At 37.0% G+C, this 19274-nt stretch overlaps 1 pseudogene; it reads left to right on the top strand.

Moving 5' to 3' along the window:
• Positions 1-15564: 15564 nt before the first annotated feature.
• On the top strand, positions 15565-16745 carry LOC149179100 (sucrose synthase 1 pseudogene; annotated as a pseudogene).
• Positions 16746-19274: the final 2529 nt, after the last annotated feature.

Genomic DNA, 19274 nt, shown 5'->3' with positions numbered 1-19274 from the left:
CTGTAGGCTTACAGTCAAACCCTATCTAATCTCTGAACTCTAATTCTCACTCTAACTAACTGACTGACTCTCCCTATGCCTTTTAGCATTAAATTTATACAAAAGGTTCTATTAACCAATTCTGGTTCAAATCCTTAATCTACTGAACTAAATCCTGAATATCCTCTAAGTCCACTTTTGATTCCACTAATCCCTAAGAATCCTCTCTAGTTCCACAAACCATGAAACCAATCTCTAATCTAAGATTTACAATTGATTTCCAAATCTCTCAATCCTCATTAATCACTCATCATCACTCATGTTCTCCTACATTCGAGAGCATTTACAAATATCCTCACAATATCTAATTAATTCCTATTCCAATGACTCAAAACATCTATAATTACATTAATTTGATACATAGGAATCCAAATTCCTTGAAAACACAAGACCCCCTAAGTTAACTAGAATATAATGAAATTGCTGAGCTAGATGCTCCTGCATCAGCTAGTCTCACTTCCGATCATGAGACTGTTCAATCACCCAAGGCTCCTCTTCACTCATCTGTATGCATTGAAGATCCATCTCACATGTAGATCATACTTCCTCCACTCGAACCACATGATCCCATTGGTCATGCATTGTAGGAATCTTACATTTCAAGCACATGTGTATGGCGCAAGTTATCTTTGTTTCTTTAGTTTTCTTGCATGTATCAGTCAAGAGTATTCTTATTCTTCAAAGTTGCATGTAGTGTCACACAACACCATGATAAATCCACAGACTGCTCGTCATGTACTTGCACTCATTTATGTCCTGTGGGAACTGTCAAACACGAAGTGTAGTTGTCTTCATTGTTATATCTTTCTTGCTTGCTAGTTCGCACAACTAGGTTGCTCATGGAGAAAGTCTTCATCAACATGGGTCTACCAATGTGCCGGTGGCTGCATTGGAAATATCATTTCATGTGATCAAGCCCATGCACGTTAGTGTAGGAGTAGGAGTAGTGTTTTCTTTTAGTCAGTTTGCTTGCATGCATGTTTTCTGATTTTCTTTGATTGCTTGTTTTTTTTCTTGCTTGTTTTCTTACTTGCTTTTCTTTCACTTTCGCTTTTGCTCTTGCTTTGCTTTGTTATTTATTAGTTCAATTTTTTTGTTTGTAGGTTATTTTTGCATGAAACCATGTATGACTCTTGAAGCGAGTTGGGTGAAGTACAAGAGGGCTTGTACAACTATCACTACTTGGTTATCTGTCATCTTGCCTATATATGAAGAGCTTGTTACTTTTAGTCCATGTGACATAGAAGGAAAATACGTATTGTTCGAAGTGAACCTTGGTGAAAACACAATGCTTGCACGCTTCTCTAGTTGGTTGTTTTTGGGTTAACCCTTGTCAGCTCAGTCAAGTAGAGTAAGGTGAGGGGGAAAACCTTAATAGGCATGTCAAAGATATAATAAACTACTTCTTTGCTGGAACAACCTCTTCTGCTCTCAATAAGTCAGGATCCCTCTTCCGCCTCTGAAATGAACAAGTGCTATGCACAGTTGAAAAAATGAAAAATTAAAAAATTAAAAGTTCAAAAAATTCAAAATGAAAAATGAATAAGGTGAAAGAAGAGAAATGCTTCCTTCGCAGGGAGGTGATGCAAGTAACTCCGCCGGGGTACTGACCAGGATCACTGGCAGCGGAGCCATGCTTGTGTTCCTATGTGACTTCGCCATGGTACTATCTAGGCCTGCTGGCAGCGGAGCAACACCAGGGATGAAACTAAGACTCTGCAGACTATACTTCTTGTGCATCAATATACCCCTCAACCTAATCGAAACAATTGTGTTGCCTTGGCTTGGAATGTATCTCAATTGACCAAGAGCTTGGCAGATGTTGCATCTTACAATCAAGCTAGTGTGAAACCAAGATGAGATGAGAATTGAACAATACTTCCGAAGGTGTTAGACTTGCTTTTCACAAAAAATGTCCATTTAGATAGCTGGAGTTCTACCAATGTGTCGCCAAGTGTTGTAGCGGCTACAACCACCCTCCAAAATTTTGCCTTAGCCCATTTTGGAGCCTCCCTACCAACATTTCATAGCATCTTGTCTTGATTGATCAAGTACACAAGCTTCAATGTTTTTCTTGCACAAAGGTAGCCTGTGGATCACAGTTTGATGCATTCCCCTCATAGGCTGATCACTTGGACTTGGTCTAGCTGCAAGCTAAGAAAATTTCCTAAGAAATGCATAATTCTAGAGGAAAACTAGCCTTCCCTCCAGAAATTTAGCAATCCTTATTGGCAACCTGCTGGGCTCCATAATTACACAATTCTGGCAGTCAACACTCCCAGAGGAATTGCACAATTTTCCCTAGCAGGGTTAATTAGCCAAAAATTTGTGCAAATATGGGTAGCAATCAGTTGCTCTCCCCATAAATTTCATAAATCTCTTGGGCAGTCAACCCAACTCTCAGCTAGAAATGTGCATTTCCTTCAAGCAGTCGAGCAACCTCTTGCATGTGCAAGTGAGTTGACCGGTTCCCTCTAGGACTAAGAAAAATAGACTTGCATGCATGGGCTGCTTCTCCCAAGGTAGCATGCAAAGGAATTCCTCGTTTCAAGGATCTATGTTTAGAAAGTGGAGGTTACATGAAAGGATCATTTTAGAAACCTCCCATCAAGTGTCGCTTTCCATAGATTTGTGGCATGCATGTCACAAACTCAATGTTATTGAAACTCATCAACTAAAAATTGCACAGCTCATTCCTCACATCAACCTTGCATCTCTAACATCCCACATCACATTTAGGAGCAGTCGGCACATTCATCTCAGCTGTTTTGGGGTAAGCCCGCTTCCCATGCCTTGTGTTGCATTTTTGTCGCTTTTTGTGTTTTTTCTTGTATGAGTACTATTTGCTTGATTTATTTGAGTGCTTTTTGTCATTTACATGTATATTATCTTGTCCTAGAACTGTTTTAGTTTTCGTCAACATCTCACTGATGTCTCATGCATGAAACTGCTTTTCACAAACAATCGCTAATTCAGCGACTTGCCTCACCCACATGAATGTTGTTCCATTTTCTGAATTTGCAATTCACCATTTCCATGCATGATCATTCACTTATGGTTACACTCAACATCAACATGCATTCACATTCACATTCGTATTCAGTTGTCCATCGATGAGTCTGGCTGACCTTGGCCTGGACTTTGCCTCACTAGACAACATTGTGCAATTTTGAGAGGGAAGGTTCTGCCTTCCTCTCCAGAAATGCACATTTCTTCCCAGTAGTTGTTCCCTAGGTCTGCTTTGCATAATCCTGAGGGATAGTGATCAATGGCCAAGAAAATTGCACAATGCAGTCACTGAGCCTACAACCATTGCCAACTGAGATTGCAGATTGTGCAATTCCAGTGGTCAGCAACTAGAATAGATTGTGCATTGTGTAGTTCCAACAATCAGTTAGTCTCCCAGCAGCCCAAACTATGCCTTGTGCAATCTTGGCAGTTTGTCTCCCAACCTCCCAGGCGAAATTGTGCAACCTTCATGATTAGTCACATAGGTATGTTGCAAGTCAGTTCTCAAGTGAAGTTTGGTTTTCGACTGGCAGATTTCTTGCCATGAGTGTTTCCATGTCTCTAGGTATTGTAGGTGTTCATCTACCTCAGATTAGCAGTGCAGGTATAATGGTTTCCAAGAGGGTAGAGTCGAAGACACCATTCAGAGCACGCCTGGAAATGTAGTCGATCAAATGTCTATGAGCTTTCCTACTCACGAAGATGTCAAGTTGTTCATAGACAAGAACATCAAGATATTATAGGTGAAGGCAACATACTGAACGGAGTGAATACAACGAATGTAGCGAATGCAGTAAATGCAAGAGGATGGTTGTTGACAACACAGAGGTGGAACAAAGTTGCAAGATCAAGAAGATCCACTGATAATGAAAACAACTTTGGAGACTCAGGTATGAGGTGATGACATGACATGAAGATCATGCAAAGACAGAGAATGGAACAAAGAAGGAGTTGCATGTGCTGAAGCAACAACTCAGGAAGAACATGAAGTTGCATAGATAGAAGATTGAGTTGCAGAAGGAACAAGAATAGAAGTGGGCACAACATGCACTCACGGATGAAACTGCACCCATACAAGTTAAATATCCATCCCAGCAGCTGACATGGAGCAGACATGGTGAGTAGTGTTATTGATCGCATGCAAGAGATTCAGCAACATGCATGTCATTGTGCGCACGCATGCAATCCAACCCATTCAACACACTCACCAAGGTAAAGACAAGAAGCAAGTCCAACTGGAGTTAAACATGTACTTCGACAAGTTGATGCGCATGACCACCAGCACACACTTGAAGATCAGCATGGACATTATGCATTAGTGTGTTTCCGGCTCAGCCACACCCAAGAAGACCATGTGCATGTTAGTAGATGAGTTGGATGAAGGAGTTGAACCAATGCACCGGTTGCAACAGAGACAAGAGTTCGCTTCAGCAAGATGTCACCATGAGGTGTATGCACACCATCATGGACGACCAAGCTTGGCATCAGCTCACCACCTTCACCATCACAAGCATGTCAAAGAGTTGGTCTCATCACAATGGACCAAGTGTCAGTGATGTCTTGCATGGCTTGCTCAAGCCATGTTGTCTCACAGGAGTACATGTGCATTGTAATGTTGAGTCATGTCAAGTGTAAGTCAAGTGTCAATAGTTGGATGTAACAGTCATAGAGTAGGTGAAGAGTCATGAGGGTAGTTGAACTATCACAAAGGGGAATGTTAAGGTTCACCCCACCCTTTGCTATAAATAGTCCCTCATAACTCATTGTATAGGCTTTTAGTCAGCCAAGATTCTAATAAGACTATCTTGGAAAGAGCTTGGACAATATTGTAATGCGCCTTGGCTTCTCCACTACACGGAGCTAGTTCATCTCTTTGGAGGAGCAGGCGGATGTGGCTGTAACATTCCACTGTTGGGGCTATAGGTTTACGTGGATGTATTGTATGATTGGAGCTTACACTTGTTTATATAATAATTTCAAGCATGTTTTCATGCATATGTTGTTATTGTAGTTGGACTGTTTCGGTTGCTATAGCAATGTATGTTTTTTAACTTACATAGTCGTGTATGAACACTTTTGTATGCAATTATATGAATCTTCTTGTAGATGTGTTGTTGGTTTAACCATCACTTTGGATTGTCAGAGTGACTTTCTTTCTAGCTTGTGATGCATCTTCACTCGTGTGTTCCCTTCCCAGCTAATTACACTTACAGGTTGCCAGGGGGTGCACTCATCTCAACCCGCCTGTGTTAGAAACCTCTGATACACCTTCTTTGACTCACTGCAGAGGCCACACCCTTGATACTGACAGAGTTATCTTTCTTTCCTCTGTGCTACATCATGTCATGGCATTGCTTTACGATCCACTGTTGGGACTCCTACATCAAACGGTCTGAGGTATAATTGGGACTTCTTACCGGGGAGATCCCCTTGACATGTTGGCGGGTCCAACACCGTCAACAACAACTTTAAAAATAAATTTTCTTTTGTCAAGACATCAAGTACTTTGTTCACATACATGACATGTTCATCTCTGGATTTGTTGAATATGCGAATATCATCTAAGTAAACAATGAAAAAATCATCTAGAAATGGTCTCAATACATCATTCATAACTCTCATGAAAGTAGTTGGAGAATTTTTAAGACTGAAAGGCATAACGAGCCACTCAAACAATCCTCGTTTAGTTTTAAATGTGGTTTTCCAAATGTCCTCTTTAGCTATTCTAACTTGATGATAACCACTTTGTAAGTCTAACTTAGTGAAATACTTTGCATACCTCAATTGATCAAGAAAATCATCAATTCTTGGGAGTGGATAACGATTCTTTACTGTTATCTTATTCAGTGCATGGAAATCCACACACATGCGCCAAGTCACGTCCTTCTTTGGCACCAAAACAATTGGTGAACCACATGGCGAAGTAGATGGGCATATGATACCTTTGTTCAATAATTATTGAATTTGCTTCTTGATTTCCATGTTGTCCATGATTGACATGCGATACATGCCAATGTTTGGAAGTGGAACATCCTGCTGCAAATGTACCTTATGCTGAATTCGCCTCTTGGGAGGTAACCCATTTGGTTCTTGAAACATCTCGCCATGCTTGCTTACCACATAAAACAAATCAGATTTTAACTTATCATCACAACCTTCAAAAGATTCATAATCGATATCATTCTTTTTCTTGATCATAAGAAGCACAAAATTTTTACTTGGATTTACTAGTCTCTTCATCTTCCCTACATTAACCAAAGAAATGTTTAACTTTTTGTGATGGGATCTCATAGTATACTCCATTCCATCCTTGAGAAATAGATATTTGTTCTCATGGCAATAAAATAATGCTTTCCTATCATAAAAATATGGGCTCCCCAGAATGATTCCTAAAATGTCAAGTGGAACTACATCTAATTCAACGTCATCAATGAATTTTTCAGTAATGGCAAACTTGAATAAGAATTTCCTTGTAACTTGTAAATTTGCATTATTGACTATCCAACCCAAGGGATATGGCTTATGATGAGGTATAGTTTCAAGGTTAAGCTTTTTGACCAAGTCTTCTGAAACTAAGTTCGATTGTGACCCACTATCAAATAATGCATCAATATTTGTATGGTTTGAAATTACCTTTACATGGAACAACTCTATCCTTGATTCTTCGTTTGGAGTGTTGTTGTGACTATGTGGGGATATAGTGCTTGCTATAGCTTCTTTTCCCTTTGTGACCATGGCGGAAACTTGGTCTCATCACCAGAATCGGATCTAAGATCATGTTGTGTGGTAGCGGTCATCTTTTGTTTCCCCTTATTGTTTGGTTTCTTAGGCCTTAGTTCAGAATGTAGTTTCCAACAGTGGGTGTCATCATGCCCCGCTTTGGAACAATATTTGCATATAGTTTTCTCCCCTTCTTTCTTTACACTTGCATTATTCTTTCCTTTCCATTTTACACCATTCTCTTTCTCCTTACCCTTGAATGACTTCTTTTTGCTACCCTCTTCCTCAATGTTCTTTCCTCTTGCTTCAAGGTGCATGGCTTACACACATACCTCATCTAAATTTCTTGGATTGAACATAAGGATAGTGTGTTTTAAGTAGGAATGTAAAACCCCAATATATTTCAAGAGAGTATCTTGGGAATTCGAGTCTCGGTCTCAACACATTCCCCAACAAGGGCCATGTATCCAGTGTACCTCTTAGGTGACCAGGGAAAATTTTAAGAACAACCCTAAATTTATATGTATAATAAATGGACGAATCCCCATGATACATAGGAAAAATGGGAGGCGATTTTATCAATAATATAATATGTATATATAATTTTTTTGGCGAATCTCTCACTGGATTATATTATCTTGTAAAGTCATGGCGAATCTATCACTGAATTATAAAATCTTGTAAGATCTTGGAAAATCTTTCACTGAATAATAAAAAGTGAAGTCTTGGCGAATGTTTTGTTAATGTATGAAACCATACATGATAATAGGAAAACATATTCATTAAATTGTAATATACTAACATAAATGTTTGGAAAAAAGAAACATAATTTTCTCTTCCTACAAACAATGTTGCAAGTTTCAGGGACCATGTTTGTCAAGGATCTCACTGTACACTCTTTCATATCTTTCTATTAGTTTTGATAATATTCCACAACAAAGTTCTTGTAGGTGTTGATCTCGACCACCAGTTCTATCAAGGTAGGAGAGATTAATCTTTTCTCTACCACTTTTTTCAAGCTACCACTTTTGTCAAGCTATCAAATTTCTTTCTTATTCCATAGAGTCCAACTACGAGATAAAAAAAAAAAAAACATATCTTGTACCACTTTTGTCAAGCTATGAAATTTCTTTCTTATTCCATAGACTTCAATTGCAAGATAAAAAAAAACACATTTTGTTTACCCCAACATGCCAACAAGTAGCAAGCCCCAACTATATAATATAAGAAAGTAGTAGGTATCCCAAAGGCCTGAAGGGGATCTAATGGAAAGAAATGACCTTTGTCAAAAGCCTTCCAATCAATGTATTAATGTATACATATAGATTTATTATTTTAATTGGAAATCTTCAACTAAATAATAAAATTTAATTAAGTCTCTTCGAATCTAAATTGCTTATTAGCATAATTCACTACCTTCATACGTCTTGCATTTTTTAACAACGTTGTAACATGTGGACTAATTTCCTTTTTGGTGCACAATCTCAGCCTTTTAGGACAATATGGTGCACTGGCCCAACTCCTACAGATCATTACGACAAATTAAGAATAACAGAGAAGATGAAAGGTTGTACAAACCAGCATATTTTTCAAACAACTAATCCAACATCAGTACCTTAACTTTTTCATGAAGAAATAAGATTGAGAACGTTTGAACAATGGTGGGAAATCTGGGCACTGACTATCTCTCTTATGCGAGGGTGATGCGGAAAGAGTGATAAGATTTCACTGTTTTGAATTTTTTTTTGTTAAATCAAAAAAACCAATATTAATGGAGATATTGGTATTTTTTACTAAATTTTGTGAAGTGACTAAATGTAGCTTTAACCATTCACCTTAAGATGTTTTTTATAATATAATTTCCTAAGTCTATTTAATATCTTCATTATCATAAAAACCAACCTATATCCATCTTAACTCCACTTCTACCACTCTTGGAGGGATGAAATCTATTTATCCCTCTCAGCACTTGGTAGACCCGGAATTAAGATGGATCTAAGCTGATATAATTTCCCCTTTAAATAGTCTATGCTCACATGAATACCATGATATTACCATGGGTCAATACCATGGGTTATTAAAAACTACTATTAATAATAAATACAAATTAATAAAATTAATATTTGATTTTTATTTGATTTTTTTATTTTAACCAAATTAAAATGTTTAAGTGACATTAAATTACAAGATCCATTTTTACCCTTGATCTACCAAGCCCGAGGGTCAAATATTTTTTCACTCTATGCTAGTTTGCATATCAGTATATCCAGAGTAAAGATGGATCTATGCTGGTTTAATTCCCCCCTTTAAATAGCCTACATTCCATGTGAATACCATGGGTCAATACCATGTGCCATCTTTTTTTTTATTAATACTAATTAGGGTTAATAATGGGTTAATAATGTTTTTTTGCATGGTATTAATAATAATTTGGCCCATGGTATTTGGCCCATAGGCTTCACCTAAATATAACCATACCCCATACCTCTCGTTTATTTATATTTTTATTAATTTACCATACCGCTTTTATAAATATGGTATTTGGCCCATAAGATTCACTTAAATAAAACCTCTTTTTTGAGCCTTCTTAAATAGAAAGAGGGTTATGGACTAAATATAAAAAGAGGTTTTATTTATTTACCATACCTCTAATTTATTTATATTTGTATTTATTTACCATGCCTTTGGAGTAAGTATTAAAAGAGGTTTTATTTATTTACCATACTCCAGTTTATTATTCTGTAAGGCATTCCCTCTGAAATCAACTCCCCCAACTGCCTTTCTGTCTTTTCTTTGCACTATTTGATCCTTTGTTATACGATTAGATTATCCTCACTCGTTGATTTGAATTATTCGGTGACAGTTGGGACTGGCTCAGTAGTTCCTGCTTTCCCGGACTCACTCGGTAGTTCCTACTTTCCCTTCATGTAACTGCAACACCATGGAACTCGCTTGGCAGTTTTCCTGGACTCTCAATAGTTCTTACACCAAGAGACACTCTGATAACATCACTATTTCAACTGTATATAGTGCAAGCCCTTTCTAGCAGCCGCAACGACACAACCAAACTAGATCATAGAGAAGCAAGATCAAGGGTTTATTGGTGGGTGACCCTTTCCATATAGCATCCTAATAGGTGGTGTAAATACTCCCCTGACTCCTCTTCTGGAAACCATTCTATTTAATTTCTAAACGAGGGTTTTATTCAGCTGGCCGAGATCACGATGTAATGAGGCTAGCCTGCTCCTCTTGTAGACCTTATATTTAACTTGTAAATGAGAGTTTCACTCAGCTGGGTGAATTCAAGGTGTAACGAGACCAGCTCACAAGGAGGTAAGCATTTAATTTAATTTTATTACTGTGAATGTGGTGTATAGATTCCATATTGATCCATACCATGGGGATTATACGTGTGAACAAATTGTTGAATTTTTTGAGAGGTGCCAAACTTGAAAGATGAGAGACAAGCTGTTATCTCAAGATGTTTTACAGATTAAAGTAAAGAAATCTGGTCAGTGGTGTTGGTATACTTGATTTGTGGATATGTCGATATTATGATCATTTTTACCTCTTTTGGTTTGGGAAAGCTAGGAAAATCTAATGTGCCTTTGTTTTTGTGGGAAGGTTAAAACTATGCCCTTAGCTGTTGAAGAAAGTGTTAATGGGATTGAAGATAAAAGGATTGGATGTATAGACATTCTATTACATTTATACTCTCCATCTTCCCCATCTAAGGGAAATGTGGCAGAAAAGCTACAAAGGTTTGCAACACTATAAGTAATCTAAAACTAAGTTTTTCTTACTGGTAGTTTCCTATATGGAAAAAAGTCTGCTTGCAATGCTTAATGTCTTATGCTTGCAATGCTTAATGTCTTACACCAAACAATTGAATCTTAATATTATACAATATATTGAAGGACTACTATTTAATAATGTTTCTTTCCTCAAAATTTTGAAGTTTCAGCTATGAGAAGGTACCAACTGGTATCAAAGACTGCTATAAGGGCTTTTAGGATTCTACAGTTCTAATTTTATTGCAATCTTTCCTTTCAAGAATTCTCCTTAAAATCCCATCTTTGGTTTAGCATGCTTTCGTTTCAAGCATTCACTGCATGTTATCTTCCTTAACCGCTTAATCCATTGAACTCATTCCAAAACATAAATACCAAGATGCCTACTACTGCTACGTTAGAAATCTGCCATTAATGGCTTTGCAGTTGCTGACTGATTAAGTTCAAAATTAGGTTTACTCATTTTTTCGGTGTCAATTGTTTATTTGTACTGCTTTAGCCTTTTTTCCCAATATTTGTTTAGCACTGCCCACAATCCTACACACCGACATATAGATGGCCATTTCCATCATTGTTAGGTTGCTCATCTCCACAACCCATCCCCTTCTACTGGGGAGTGTATATGTTGAAAACATTTTCCTTTTGGATGCCTTGTCTTACAAAATTCAACAAACTAATTATATGAGAACTTTGTTTTCAAAGGATCTAATGCCAAAATATAACAAAATTCAACAAACTGATTATATGAGAACTTTGTTTTCACTACGTTGCTGCTTGCATTTAATGAATTAATTTTAGTTATGCAGATTCGTCACAATTGGCATACACAGGGACCATAAATGGAGCTGAATGTTTAAGCCTATTAGAGAGCCTTAGGTTCTACTGCCTTGATTTTATATTGAATGATTTGTGTATATGTTTCTTCTAAAATCTGGTTAAAGACAATGACTTGCAAATGTAGAAACAGGACTGACTTGAACTTGATAAATCTTTATATTTATCTTTACATCCAAACTAACAGAACCAAATAGTTAAAATAGTTCTAATTACTATAGCAGCCCTCGATTGAAATGATAATTGTTTGCAACTTTTGCTGCCAACTTACAAGATCAGAAAGTCATGACTCATGTGAGTACTTTGTTCTTGACAAGAGGAATTTTACTTCTGGGTGAGTTTTCAAGGCACCTTGATCATCTTCTGTTAGTTGCTATTAGTGGTAAGTTAATCCTGTAGAGTAGTCGTGAATAATAAATTGACCCTAATTAGAAAGCTCCACATTCAACTAAGGTTCAAAGAATTCGAACTGTTGGTTGAGACCACATTCATGACCCAGACAAGTTCATCTATTAATGCCACAACAAAACCTCCTAAAGAGTGTTCATATCCATCCATTTGGCTGTATCTTTTTTAAATGCATGTGTAGTACCTTGTGTGAACTCGTTCTGGGGGCATGTGATAGATTTTCTTAATCTTTCAAAGTAGTTCATCTATTAATGCCGCAACAAAACCTCCATAAAGAGTGTTCATATCCATCCATTTGGCTGTATCCTTTTTAAATGCATGTGCAGTACCCTGTGTGAACTCGTTCTGGGGGCATGTGATAGATTGTCTTAATCTTTCAAAGTATTTAATAGCTACTCTTTTCTGGAGAAAATGACAAATCTTATTGGGAAGACCATCTAGATAGATTTAAATTTTGTTACGAGAAGACAGAGATATGACCATAAAAATATGGAATGGAACAAGGAGTAAAGGACTTTTGGGATCTCATAATTGAAAAAAGAGTTTCTCATGGAGGTGGACAGAGAAAATAAGTTAAGAATTCATGATCACTTTTGTGATTTAAGAAGAGATGTTGCCAGTCAATAAAAGTCTCCAGGCTTTTGAGAAAATAGGTTCAAAAAGCATGATCACCTTCAATATTTGAGAAGAGATATTGCCAATCAAAAGAAGTCTTCAGGATTATCAAGAAAATCCTTCGGGCTTGTCACGGTAGTCTTTGGCATCCATTCATGGTTTGTTGCAGGCGTCATATGTAAGCACTTAAATCATTCATCAATATAGTTTATTTAGGAGAAACCTGTGTACTATGTTTTAATTCTTCATTGTTTGATTTTCCCTAACAGTATCATGTAAGCTTCTATGTCATTAATGTTGAACAACTACACACGATGAACCGTCATGATACAGACATTGACATTGCAAATGAATTGTAAATAAAAGCTGTAGAAAAGTGTATTCTTAAAAATGCTTGTAAGGCAGGGGCCAAGTAAGGATACATTGGTATCCTTTTTTCATACCCATCATTGATGCATGTGTTGTTTTTTTTTCTTTCGAGTCTGGGTATAATTTTTTATTCTATTGGGATTGCATTCTTAGATTTCATCTGGGTTTATAGACATGTTCATTGAATAATATCAAGGACCTATTTACATTCACTTCCATACTTATAGATTTTCTATATAGTATAAAGTACCAGCACTTTCCTTATTGTTTATACTCCAAATAAAGTTAGTTATGTCATGTACAAAGGATATGGAAAAATTCCTCATTGATACCTTTCAGGAAAAGCTGCTATAATCCTATAGCTACCAACATGAATGAAAAGGGGGATAGTTGATGCCCTCTTTTACCCCTTAATCATCTGGAGGCAGAACCATTAATCATTATTTAAAAATATGCTGATTGTTTCCGTTTCTCAGTTTCAATTCCTTCAACCAAGCTTCCATTGAGAGTGGAAAATGCAGAAAAACATGACTTAGTCCATTGAATGATATAAAGGATTCAGGATATTCATTTCTATACCTTGTGGTGAGCGACCTGATTATCTCCTATTCCTCTTCTCTCGCTACTGCAAATGGTTTGAGAGCACAATGAATGACTTGCAGATCAGATGGGCTTATCTCCAGAATGCTGATACAGATTTGAGTTTCTTTCATTGCAAATTCAGTGATGCAGAAATTAAATCATTATGGATGAAAGCATGGGATCCTCAGATCTGTTGTCCAAATCATTTGCTCATTTGTCTGACTCTTTTCCTCAGATTTGAAGTCCTGCAACACCAATGGAGTTTGCTCTTTACGCTGTAGTGAGTCACCAAATTTAAAGAGGGGAAATATTTTCTATTTTCCCACTTGCAATTGAAAATCTCTGAAATACAAAGTTTGTTGATCAGACATTTTGAGTTGAAATATATGGCACTTGATTCCCCTTGGCATATCTCTTTAAGGAATTTTCAAATTTGACAATGTTCAAATATAATATCTCAATGTTAATGTTGTTTATTAGACCTCCCTGTCTTGCTTTTAGAAAGCTCTGCTCTGCTAACATATTTATTGCAAATGTAAACATGCCATACAGTTTGTCGATGTGATACCAAGTTTAACTTTTATAAGGTTAATTTATGGGACCTTGTATGTTTTGGTAGAATGTGAGAAGTTGTCAATGTGAGAAGGATGTTGGAATTCTTTTATGGTGGTAGAGGTTGCAAAGTGTCTCCTATTTTTTACACCATGGACAGAACTTTGCTGCAAAGATATTTTTCTCAACTAAAAGAGTTTCTCACAATTAACAAGCATAGTGGACTTAACTTGTGGACAACCATTTTTGCTTTTGAAGACTGCAATTTTTCAACTGCGGGATTATAGATTGTAACATAATTACAATTTATTTTATTTTTGGGCCTTCGCTTATGTTGGTTATTTGAAATTCTTTTTTGCCTTGTCTGCAATTGGAGGTATTTTGAAGCATGTTTTTGGGAACTTATATAGATGACCTCAACCTGTACTGGTCTCACTGATTATATGTAGTATATATATGCTCTTTTTCTCCCCCATATATTTTCCATGGATGAGTTTATGTAAGTAACTTGAGAATACACTATTGTGGAGGCAGAAGCATTAATCATGATTTAAAAAGATGCTGATTGTTTCCGTTTCTCAGTTTCAATTCCTTCAACCAAACTTTATTGAGAGTGGACAATGTAGAAAAACATGAGTTAGTCCATTGAATGATATAAAGGATTCAAGATATTCATTTCTATACCTTGTGGTGAGCGACCTAATATCTGTTCCATCTGAAACCCCAGTTTGTTACCCTCTCCCCAGTCTAATAAAGCCAATACCAATTTTTTCTTTTTGTTACTCTCCCCTCAATTTTCTCATGAAGTCAAAACCATTATTTTTTCTTTTTAATAATTTGTAATCGTCGGGCTTGAAATAAAAGCCTAAACTTTGGCAATTTCTTTTACCCTTATAGTATGCAGTCCTTCTTATTTCAAATAATATTACTAGTGTTTTCTTTCTTTGGTTTTTAGTTTTTTCATTGCATTCAAAGTTTCAGCTGTGAGAAGGTACCAACTGGTATCAGAGACTGCTATAAGGGCTTTTAGGGTCCTGTAGTTCTAATTTGATTGCAATCCTTCCTTTCAAGAATTCTCCTTATAATCCCATCTCATGAAATTTACACAGTTGTCCCTCTTCAGTGCAGTTTACAAATATAATTGAAAATGAACATCTTTTCTCAAAACGTTTTCATTTTCTTACCGACCAGTAGGTGTGTTACTCAGTAAATCATCATTAGAAGATAGATTTTTTTTCAAATAATAGCGAGTAAAGTGGTTTTTACTTTTGTTAACTATTTTATGACTTATATGCAATAATGTAAATAACAGTTTTAGTTTTTCATCACACTACAATTTAGAGTTGATTATTTTACTATATTAGTTGTACGAAAGACCCCTCATTCCTGTAAGCATGGTTATTGACAATGGAATTTATTTTTTTTTTTTTTTTTTAATTTTGGATCTTTCTGTTGCTTACGCTGATGGGATTGATTCCCCTACTTTTGCGGCTGATGGTTCTTAAAATGGAAGGAATGCAGGCTTGGATGTAGCGACTTAAACTGGTAGTGCCTCTCAATCTAGCTCAGGTGCTTCCTTTGCAGCGAAATTTGATTTTGGATTTTTATCCCCTTTGGAATTGAGGGGAAATAAGTTGCTGAGGCAATGACATGTGGCCTTCCCACATTTGCAACATGTAATGGAGGTCCTGCTGAAATTATTGTGAATGGGGTGTCTGGATTCCATATTGATCCATATCATGGGGATTCTACAAGTGAACAGATTGCTGACTTTTTTGAGAGGTGCCAGACAGATCCTACTTACTCAAACAAGATCTCTGATGCTAGTTTACAACGTATCTATGAAAAGTAAGTTTAGGGCCAAATTTCATTTTTCATATGGTTCCATAGATTGCACATGGCCTCATGAGCATGTAAATGAAAATATTCAATTAAATTCAAATATACACATCCATCCATACAAGTTGATATTGGGAATGGGTCTTTGTAGGTATACATGGCAAATTTATGTTGACAGATTAATGACGCTCTCTGGGGTTTATGGATTTTGGAAGTATGCATCAAAACTTGAAAGACGAGAGAGAAGCCATTATCTGGAGATGTTTTATAGCGTAAAGTATAGAAATCTAGTTAGTGGTGTTGATATACTCGATTTCCGATATGTCAGTATTATGGTCATTCTTACCTACTCTAGTTTCTTGATAGGGGACACACTAAGTATGACCCCTTACCTTGAGTTGTCCTTCTGGCTACTCAAAGGTTCTGGAATACTGATGGGGATAAAACATTGCTTAATAGTGAGAAATTCCACTCTTAATCCCAGAAAAAGATAGGATGATAGAATGAAGTCCCATATCAATGGATCCCAACATGTGTTGGGTCATCCACACTTAGCATTAATAATTTGATTTGTTGATATTTGTTTAAACATGGACCAAAAGGATTTCAAAAAGGATCATAAAATTTTGACTCAAATTCTCAAAAATAAATAATTTGTTTGAAAAATGGGAAGTTTTTTTCTTCAGAAAACACTTGCTACATTCAACAATTATAATCAAACAACATAATTTTATCATTATTATTTAAAATTAAATGTATATTTCATATGCCATGAATCTCCTTGTATATTTAAGTTTTTTTCTTATATTTAATATTGTAGTTCACTTTCTCGGATGCGGGTGCTTAAAAGGCATGGCAGCTCACAGGTGGTGCGTCACATGGGCATGTGTCAGCCCTTGCGTGCCACGCAGTACCCTACAGAATGTTTCAAATGGGCGCATGCAGGAACTTCAATGCGGGTATTATTACTGGTCTTGTCCTCCTTAATTGGCCTCCTGGTAACCTGTGCGATGGCGCTTCATATTTCGGGAGCCTCTGTTACATTTATGCATTCATTTGAAGTTATTGGGCACTCCACTACAACGCTGGAGCACTCCTCGGTGATGTGGGGGATTGCACAGGGACATTCTTGCTCTGTGCCCAACTCAGGTATTGTCCCAAGCTTGAGAGTGGTTTACAAGCATTGTAAGCCAAATTCTGCGGCCCCCGTCTTGGTTAATTTCTCCTCTCCGGGTTTCTGCAAGCTGGTTCATCCTCTGAATTTAGCAATGAGGAGAGAGCGTCTCAGAATGAGCAGTCGACGAGGAGGCTCTCGCGGTCGGGCTACCGCTCAGAGGACTGGCCCCATTTCTCCTTCTTCCTCCATCGAAGTTACATCTGAGCAGCATTGCCTCCATGGCATAACATCGGGATGTGGCAGAGGGCCTGGGAGCAGAAGCATAACAGAATGTGGACATGAAGCGCACCCCACAGTCAGGTATCGGATACCCTACACACTCGCCAACTCCACTTTCATTGTATCTGTTAGTGTCGAGCACTGTGATAATCTCAGAGGTCAGGCGGAAGTAAATCAGGAAAACCCACCACCAGCTCAAGGGACAATGCCCACAATTGATCTGCAACGCCCTGCTATGGAAAGTTCCACCCCGGCTACTCAAGCAGGCCTTGTGGGTCCAAGCGAGCCTGCTCAGGGGGTCCCTACTTGCTCGATGGTCCCTCTCTCTGACTCGGATGACTCTCGACAATTTGGGTGCAGGGTGGAGGAAGAACCCTACACCACGGACGATGATTAATCCAATCAACCAGTTCGCTCTCGGCAGCCTGGAAGTGGGAGCATTACTCTGTCTTCGAATCTTGTTTTCTGTATGTGTTTGGCTTTAGTCTGGATTTTAAAATCTATGTGTTGGCAATATGGATCCATATGTCTGTTAGTCCATGTTTAAGTAGTGTTCAGTGTCGATATGTTCGTTTGTCTCAGCATGTCCATGTTCAACATCCAATTTTTGAATATGTTCAACTTTGGGTATGTAACACTGATGTAACTTTTTGACTTTTTGTACCATAATAGAAATAGCCTGATTCAGAAAAAAATAAAAAAAAAATAAAAAAAAAAAAAAAAAAAAAAAAAATATATAATAATATATATATATAATAATATATATATATATATATATATTGTAGTTCACTTTTATGTATTTAATCCTTACATTTACTTTAATATTTATTTTAATAGACTTATCATACATATGGATGTTATATAGATATTGCACCAAATCGAAGCATTCAGTTATTCTTATACCACTTTTCAACAACATAACTTTACCACTATTATTTAAAATTAAATGTATGTGTCATGACTCTCCTTGTATATGTCAATGTTTTTCTTATATTTTGTATATGTCAGTTTTTTCTTATATTTATGCCTTATGGTGTTTCATTTGCAGCATGTGGTGCAAATGCTAGTTTATATTTTTATTTATTTACACATAAATATAAGGTGACTTATGGAGTAAATATAAAAAAATGTTTTCCATTATTCTTTATATGATTATGACTAAACAGATGCAAACTTGTAATATGGCAAGAACATTATTCAATATTTAAATAAACATGAAAATAAGAGACTTGAATTTTTAAATAAAATGAATTATTCTTTTGTGGCCATTTATTCCAAAAAATAAGGTCATTTTCTCAAAATTAACCCCAATACCATGAAATACAGGAAAATGAAAGAAAAAAACCTTTTTCACACCGAATGTGGAGAGTGAAATAACTATCATAAATACCTATTCTTGAAAATTAGGGTGAATGGAAGGTTGTAACTCCTAATTTCAAGGGCTAAATTTAATTTTTTTTACTCTCTCCCTTAAAATAAGGTGGGCTAACCTCCATGCCTAATTTTTTTAGAAAATAAATTTGAGGCGATTTGTAACAATGTACTGTGATACAAAATATTCACCCAATAAAAATATAAAACCCCTTAATTTTGCCCAAGGGCGAAAATTCACCCCTAAAATTTTCCATGCAGGTGACCTCCTCTGTCTGTGCTGAGAATGTGGTGCTCCCACATTCTCTCTCGCATCCTTCAACAATCTATCAGCTTCTCTTGTGCGCTTCCCTCCATCTCTAGAAGACTTTGCTTGAGTGGATGTCTCCACTCATGGAACCTCTACATGCGGCTGCTCCTCATCAGTCTGAGGCTCCTCCTCCTTAGGAACCAACAGTTCCTCCATAGCCTGTAGTTGGAGCTCCCTCTGAAGTGAAAATTGCATGACCTTTTGCTCATCAAACTTGAGATCTCTACGAACCATTGTCCTCTGACTGGTAGGAAATTACACCTGATATTTGTGAGGTGTATCAGTGTACCCCACAAATATCCCCAACTCTGTTGTCGGCTCAAGCTTCTTCCATGCATCCTTTGTCACATGGCAATATACCGATGAGCCAAAGATCCTGAAGTGACCCACATTTGGTCTCTTACTAGAGAAAGCTTTCTCTGGTGTCTTCATCCCAAGT

The sequence above is a fragment of the Pinus tabuliformis genome, chromosome 4_1, assembly GCF_031772625.1.
Source record: "Pinus tabuliformis cultivar Carrire ecotype Pingquan chromosome 4_1, CPIR1, whole genome shotgun sequence".
Classification (NCBI taxonomy): Eukaryota; Viridiplantae; Streptophyta; class Pinopsida; order Pinales; family Pinaceae; genus Pinus; species Pinus tabuliformis.
This window is presented reverse-complemented; position numbering and strand designations above follow the sequence as displayed.